An 8,105-nucleotide genomic window follows, 5' to 3' on the forward strand; every position below is an offset into this window, starting at 1 on the left:
AACATGTAACACCACTTTTGAATATAATAAGCAACTGAAGAAAGTCTAGATTTTTGCAACCGTGACATTGGCAGACCAGGTGCCAGCTCAAACCAAGGCTCCTAGGCCTCACTGAATACTGACAAATGCATAAGTAAACTAATCTGACTCACCTGTATGTTATTATTTTAATGATGCTAAAGTTATAAGAATGTGTTTAGACTTTATGAAATGCTTGTAAGTTGCTGATGCGCTAATTTAAGTTATATCTGTATCCTATGTTAAGATATTTAAATGTTTGCTTTGTATCTATAAAATATAGCAGCAGCTACTATCACCTTTTGAAAGCTAAGACTAGTTTATTTATGTGTGTAGGTTTTATCTGCTTCAGCCTTTTAAATAACTCATTTCTTTTTCCTGATTGATACATTTTTAGTTAATTTATTACAGGATTGACTATAAGCATTTACTCCTAGTGGAATTCTGCACATTTGTCAACATAATCATGCCACTTTCAATTATTTTGGTAATTTATTTAAAAAAAAATACCTGTCAGCAAGTATGGCTATAACAATATGGACAACAAAAAGATTCCCCCAGGAGTAGAGTTAAAGAAATCTCTGCAACAACCCAGCTCCTGCTTTTATTGGGCACCTCAGTCTGGGTGTGTCTCACGTGCCAGCTGGGCACATCTTGGGAGAAAATTTTTTTTATTTGCTCTGCCCCTGCAGGGTTAGCATATAGAGGTTCCCAAATAGAGTACACTGCCAGGGAGGAGGGGGAGTAAGCTGGAGGGGGAGGGATATGCTGGAAGGGATATGCGAGTGGTGGTGGAGGGGTGTGTGCATACTGGAAGGGGGCATGTGGAGACGTAAAGGGGGCTGCACAGGGCCCCCTCTGGACCAAACACTCTCACCCACTTTCCCCAGAGCCTAGCCACAGGGCCAGACATCCAGCCCAGACACAAACATCCCACTCCTATCCAGAGCCGAGCTGTGGGGCCAAACACCTGCACCCTCAGAGATCCAAGAGGAGAAACAGCCTGATGCTGGTCAGACTGGGCTTGTACGGAGTTTCCTACACACCACTTCCTTCCTTCAGGATGTGCTGGGCAGCTACCGGGAACCCTCTAGCTCCTCCTTTCCTTCCCCCCCGCCCCTTGGCAGTGTCCTCTTTCCTCCTCCCCCCCCCCCCCAGCAGTGTCCTCTATTTGTGACCTAGGGAGCCGAGCTCTGTCAGGTCCAGCAGCTCCTAGGGTGGCCAGCAGCTCTGCTGCACCACTTCTGAAGGGAAAAAATAAAATGTGTGCAAAACATTAATTGTGCATAAATTCTGCATTCAGCAGTAGCACAGAATTCCACCAGGAGTAACGCATTGTCTTGGGTAAGAGACTAGGGATAAGTGACTGGTCTTTTGGGACTGGGAGTAACCTGAATATATTTACACCAAAAATCACAAAGGACCATCTATCACAAAGGCAGGCTTGTCTGGGTGGCAAGAGTGTCTATCTATGACTTCATGTTAAGGCTGTTATAGTGCTTGGAGAGTTCACACTTGGTTGGTGAAATCCAATTACAGAACATACAACCAGTTTGGGATTTGTGCCCTGTTCCTTGACAGTCTGCCCTGGGACTGGCACTCATGCTTGTAAGCTACTCTAGACAGCCTGACAGCAATACCTGACATCTCAAGTCAAACCACTTTATACTCAAGACTTGGCGCTGACAGCACTTAAGCCAATGCCTCTAGCCACTCAGTCTGCCAGTAAAAGGGTCTTGGTTTATAACCATACTATATAATCCCAAAGTTAGTGTTCTTGATTTAGAACCCATTCCCACAAATGTTACTGAAAATACTGCTTACTACCTTGAATAGTCTCAATGAGATTACTCCTGTAAAAATCAACAGGACCTCTCCCCAAGAGTAAGCCCTGCGCTCAGTAGTAAGTGTTTGGTGAACTGAGCCTTTAATTTCTTGAAGGGAGAATTGTGTAATACACTAACAATAAGAACGTTTACAGCAGATAAGAAGAAAGTTCTAATTACAGTTAATGCAAAACATACTGCTAAATTGAGGTGGACAGGTGGTACAATAAATGGAGTTATTTGCCTCTTCTCTTTCAGAACTAAATAAATTACATTCACTATATGCAGCCACCCTCCAGGAAGGTAGGGAACAGTAAAATCCTCTGCTTAAACACAAGATACTGAGTGACCTATTGCACTACTTATTTGGTTCTGTTCAGCTTCCAAGTAAATATGCTTTTCAGTCACTTTTTCTAGTAGTACTATCAACTGAGAAATACTGAATCACTGGTTTCCAACAGCATCTGTGCACACTTTATACTGAGCCTGTTCATAAGGATGTACAGTATTAATCAACACTGCTATTTCCTAGCTACATACCCTGATTAACTGTAATAGATGGGAGCACATCATTTTAAAGATATTTCTCTTTGGTTCTGGCACATTTAGTGTCTGGAAAGAAACAAAAACCAACAACAACTTTTACATAACTTAAGTCCAAAAGAAACATCTCCATGACTTCAGTAGTCCAGTATAAAAAGCTTTGTTTAAAGAAACATTTCTCTCCAGTGTTTGCAACTTAACTTTCCTACATAATGCTAGTTAGTGCATGAGAACTGGAAAGGGACATTAACGGAAACAGAATATGCATGCAAGATGGATGCTGACTAGTTATTGTCCAGGCTCAGAGAAATGTAGATAAACTGCAGAAATAATTAAAAAAAGTTACTTGTGCAATATATGCTTTGTTTTAATTAACTGGGGGCAGCACAGGAAAGGAAGCTTATTTTTAAAGTATCCTTGGCCCTATTAAGATAACTTTGCATTGGCTTCAGTACCATAAAGCAGCCGTAAAGCTGTTCTAAATGGCCAGATAGGGCAAGTGGAGCTGCCTTTATGTCACTCTTCAATCAGTGTAGGAAATATTTCTTGGGAAAGGGTGTGGTCAGCACATGTGTTGCTTAGCTGAACCTCAACTATTTTAACGGCCCCCTGAGGCTATTCAGCAGAGAGTTAGAGGAGGGATCTAAAGTGGCCCCAGAACCTCCCATATAAGCAGCCACCTTTGTCCCATGATCCAAGAAGGGAGACCTATTTTTAACTTGACCACTTCCTTTTAAATTAGAGGTAAACAATGGCGTTTCAATATTCAGATATGAATCAATTTAGTCAGGGAGAAGACACTGTTACCACCATTAAGTAAACAAGCCAGATCAGTTAAGAGCCAAGTGACAGACCTCTCAATCTGCTCCCTTCAATGAAACTATATGAGAAAATTCAGAAGCATGGCAATCATAAATAGTTAATCACAATCCACAGAATTTCCCCAATGACTAGTGTAAAAAGTTTATTGGAAGGAAGAAGCAGTTATGGGGAATATGCATTATTTTTGCTGGAAGGGAACATAAAAGGCAGCCAAAAGTCTAACAATTTTACCTATAGTAAGGTGTACAGCTAAATCCCCTCCTTTAGATCTTACATCTACTTGCAATTTTTAAAAATTGCACCGATTTTAAAAGCATACTGCACAAAAGGAGCTTGATTCTGTGCTCTGTACACCAAAGATTGTCACAGAAGTCATGAGAGTTTTAGGTGTGCAAGCAATATAGTACAGAGCCCAAGATGTTCCATTTAGTTTTTTATGCAATAGAGATCATAAATCTTTTATAAGCCATTTATACAATGGGCTTAAAAGAAAGCAAAATATTAAAAACAATGTTATAACATGCAATGGCTCTATTGGACTTACTATGAAGTGTGATTAACTAGTCTTTCTGCATGATAAAAAGGAACCCACTTCAACTAGTTTTACCCTGCATGCTGCATTAAGTTCCTGCCAAACTGAATTACATGAACTCCAGGCACTTTGCAGGCTCATGCACATAAGGCTTGTTAGACAAACTAAATTCTTCTAGAATTTAACATTACACCACCACTTATGTGGACATTAAAATCACAAGTGCATCAAAAATGGCTGACTCTCAGTCAATAATGAAAAGAAATACAGCAAAAATCTTTACTTGGAATATGCTGCCTTTAATAAGATAGATGTGTCTAGTCTTAGTTTCTATTTGCCTTTAAAATAAGTGGAACTGCATTACTATTCCCAGTAGTTGTTTCTATTACTTGTTTCTGGAACAATACAGTAGAGTAATACAAAAAAAAATCTACTTTACTCACAAATCCCTTCTTACTATATAACCTGGAAGTAGAATGTGAAGAGTGCAGAACATATGTCAGTGTGCTAACTGAACTGCATTTGGTTCTCTCAAACTAAGCAATGCATTCCCTCTCAGTTTGCATCTTTCCCTTGCTGAAGTCAACACAGAAAACATTTGCATACTTTTTGTCTTTGCTGGAAGAACAATCCTGGATTGAACTTCATTCTCATTATCCCTATCCAAAATAATCACTTCATTGTGCCAACCTCTTATTTCAGCACCCATGAAATAACTAAAGCAACCATAATCCCCAAGCAGAAGAATAAGGAGATATCCTCAATCTACTACATCTACTATGACTGGTCTGTGACAAAGTATATGATTTGTTGAGTTTACAAACCACTGCTCCTTTGAGATACAAGCCATTGTACAAAAAAAACGTTAAAGGCACCCCGTGCTTTATTATGCAAGTTCAATATTCACAGATTCCCCTTCCACCACCCAACACCATCTGAGGAAGCCTGAAGCATCAGGCAGAGAAGCACAATGGATGTCAGCAAAATTAATTCACCAAATAGGTAACTTGACATTTGGCCTTAAATATATTTGAGATTTCTTCCTCCCTCCCCCTTCTGATGCATATTCATAAGAACTAAATTCACTAGCCTGTCTCAGCCACTCGATGAAGCTAGCAACCACAACAGGAATGAATTAGAAATAACTGCAGTGGGCAAAAATCATACAATCACTACCGATAATGGGGGTACACAAGGAAACCATTTTGCAACCTTTTACTATAGCATTAGGTTGCAGATAATACTATATCACAAGAGCTCCATTTCGTTTGTATGCTGCTTAACCGCGAATTTGCAAACATCGGTGCCTTGCAAAACCCAGTTTACTGCATACATGTGAGGGTTTGCAGATGCAGCTAGGTTTTTGCATATTTGCATTTAACCTCTTCCTCCGTTCCCCCTCCCCCAGTAAGTTAAAATAATGCAACTGCTTAAAAGCATATGGAGCGTGCAGCTTTGTTCCCAGCGGTGCACTACAAAATGCTCCCCTCAGAGAATCCACTCTTCTGTCGCAGGCTCCAAAGGCATCAAGAAATACCCCCTTCGGACTTGAGCCTCACAGCCACATGCAGCACAAAGCCGCGAGGCGGGCGGGGCGGAGAATTTACCTGGCGTGCCCCCCACCCCAAAGGCAAGTGGGGCGCTGAGGCTGCCGCATCCAAACCTCCGGGGCTGAGGGGCTGCTGGAGTCACTCACTGTGCCTGAAGGAGGCGGCGGAGGCGATTTGATACTAGTCCCATCGCAGCCCGTGGCAGCGTCGAGAGGAAAGGGCAGCAGAACCGAAGCCTCCCTAAGCGACCGAGAGACTCAGCACCTGGGCGCTGAACAGCTCCACACAGACCCACGGGCGGAGCCAGCCTCGGAGCGCGCAGCCTATCGGCGCGCGCTGCGGCCGCTGCCGCCTGCCCCCTCTCTCCACCCCGCAGGCCTCAGCGGGCTGCGCCCCCTCGGGAGCCGAGGGTCACGGATTGACTCCGCCGCCGGAGCTGCGGTTCGCGGATTGATTCGGGTACGACCGCGCTCCTTCCTTCCCCGTGCTGCTTAGCCAAAGGGAGCCGCCTCGCGTTTTTAGGCTTGAGGGAGGAACTACATCTCCCAGCAGCCTCCGCGGCCGAGCCGCTGGCCTCTGGGATGCGTAGTCCTTTGACTCGGGGAAGCTGCGTTAAAGGGTCCCTTGGCCTCGCTGGTACGTTCGGCCTGAGGGCGGGTAGGCGGAATAAGCGAGCGGGAGTTGTTAGCAAAGGCCCCGGGGCCAGGGCTGTCGCCTGAGTCTGGGACCATGCCTACATTTCCCAGCATGCCTGTCTGTGAGGCGGGAAGAAGTCTGATCCTCGTGCCCGGGTAGCCGCCGGGTGTGGTAAATGGGCCGTTGAAGGCAGGCTCGTGCCTGAAAGCAAGCCCAAGCCAATAGGAACAGGCGCGTACTACCACTGCCTATTTCCTAGAGCCGGACTGTCCAGGTCACAGCACCCGGCTGCAGAGTGGCGAAGCCCTTCAGGTCTCACCTCCCACCGGTGCCCAGAAACCCAAAGCGAAGCTACCTGCAGCTCCAGAGCCGGCTTCGGGGGTGTCCGTGCCACGTCTCCCCTGCCTGGAGCCGTCTCGGCGTGACCAGCTTTCCGGCGGCTCACGGCGGCAGGTGTGTGATATAAAGACCCCACCCAGCTCCTCGGGCTGTGTGACAGAGGCTTAGCTTTTATTTGGGAAGGGGAAGAAAACCGGAAGTTGCAGTCCTCGTTGTTGCGGAGGCGACCTGAAAAAATGTGACACTTCCCCCCGCAAAGGCTCAGAAGGTGAATAAAACCTTTTTTTAAATATAAGGCATGGGTTCTAAGCTAATTGAATGGGGTTGGTAATACTTCGTACACCCACAGAAAAGGAAGGGCTCTTGAGAGGTCGTCTAGTCCAGTCCCCTGCACTCAAGGCGGGACTAAGTATTATCTAGACTGGGGTCTCAAACATGTGGCCCACAGAGTTATTTCCTGTGGCCTGTGCCCCTCCCCGGCAGGCCTACCTCCAGGCCAGCAGTGGGCAAACTACAGCAGATTTCCCCCTCTCAAGCCCCGTGCCACTCCCTGAAGCGGCTGGCATCACATCCCTGTGGCTGGGAGGAGGGAGGCAGAAGGCTCCATGTGTTGCCCTGGTTCTGGGCACTGTCCCCCCCCCCCCGCCCCCATTGGCTGGTAATAGAGAACTGCAGCCAATGGGAGCTTTGGGGAAGGTACCTGGAAGCATGGCAAGCAGCACACGGAGCCCTGCAGCCCTTGGGGCAGGAGGGCTACAGGGACATGGTTGCAGGTGTTTGCCAGGGCATCCTGGCCTCGGTGTGCACCGCTGCAACCCCGGAGCCACTCTCAGTAAGCAGCTTTGGGCTTTGGCCTGGAGCCCTCCTGCACCTTGCCCCCCCCCTACCCTGAGCCCCCTGCTGCATCCCACACCCCTTCTGCACCCCAACTCCCTACCCTGAGCCCCCTGCATGACCCCCAACCCCCTGCTGCACTCCAACCCTCTGCCCTGAGCCCCCTGCTGTATTCCACACCCCTGCCTGCAGCCCAGCCCCCTGCCCTGAGCCCCCTGCCTGCACCCCAACTCCCTGCCCTGAGCTCCCTGCCTGAACCCCAACCCTCTGCCACACCCTGCACCCCACACCCCAACTCCCTGCCCCGAGCCCCCTGCTGCACCCTGCACACCTCCTGCACTTCCTGCCCTGAGCCCCCACCACACCCGTCCTGCACCCTCTGGGGGCAGGGAGGGGGTGGAGTTGGGGTGGGGACTTTGGGGAAGGGGTTGGAATGGAGGCAGGGAAGAGGTGGGGCAGCAGTGGGGCCTCATGAAAGGGGTGGGCAGGGGGCAGGGCTAGGGGGCAGCAAGGGGTGAGTGTCAGTGATGCAGCCCTCAGGCCAATGAGCTAGTCCTCATGTGGCCCTCATGGTCTGAGTTTGAGACCCCTGATCTAGACCATCCCTGGCAATCCAGTGGGCAACCCAGGTGTTTGTCCAGCCTGCTCTTAAAACTCCCCAATGATGGAGATTCCACAACCTCCCTAGGCAATTTATTCCAGTGCTTAACCACCCTGACAGGAAGTTTTTCCTAATATCCAACCTAAACTGCCCTTGCAGCAGTTTAAGCCCATCGCTTCTTGTCCTATCCTCAGAGGTTAAGACAATTCTTCTCCTTCCTCCTTGTAACAACCTTTTATGTACTTGAAAACTGTTATCATGTCCCCTCTCAGTCTTCTCTTCTCCAGACTAAACAAACACAGTTTTTTTCAGTCTTCCCTCAGAAGTCATGTTTTCTAGACCTTTAATCATTTTTCACTATTAATCAACAAAGAGTCCTGTGGCACCTTACAGACTAACAGACG

At 47.3% G+C, this 8,105-nt stretch overlaps 1 protein-coding gene across 1 annotated transcript in view; it reads right to left on the bottom strand.

The window, feature by feature from the left end:
- SMPD3 (sphingomyelin phosphodiesterase 3) overlaps positions 1 to 5,569 on the bottom strand; it is a 243,617-nt gene extending 238,048 nt beyond the window's left edge. Inside the window, exon 1 of the mRNA XM_032767736.2 lies at positions 5,438 to 5,569. The gene's annotated coding sequence lies outside the window, so the exon portion shown is untranslated. The remainder of the gene's footprint in view (positions 1 to 5,437) is intronic.
- Between the last annotated feature and the right edge of the window lie 2,536 nt (positions 5,570 to 8,105).

This window comes from Chelonoidis abingdonii, chromosome 19, assembly GCF_003597395.2.
Source record: "Chelonoidis abingdonii isolate Lonesome George chromosome 19, CheloAbing_2.0, whole genome shotgun sequence".
Taxonomy (NCBI): Eukaryota; Metazoa; Chordata; order Testudines; family Testudinidae; genus Chelonoidis; species Chelonoidis abingdonii.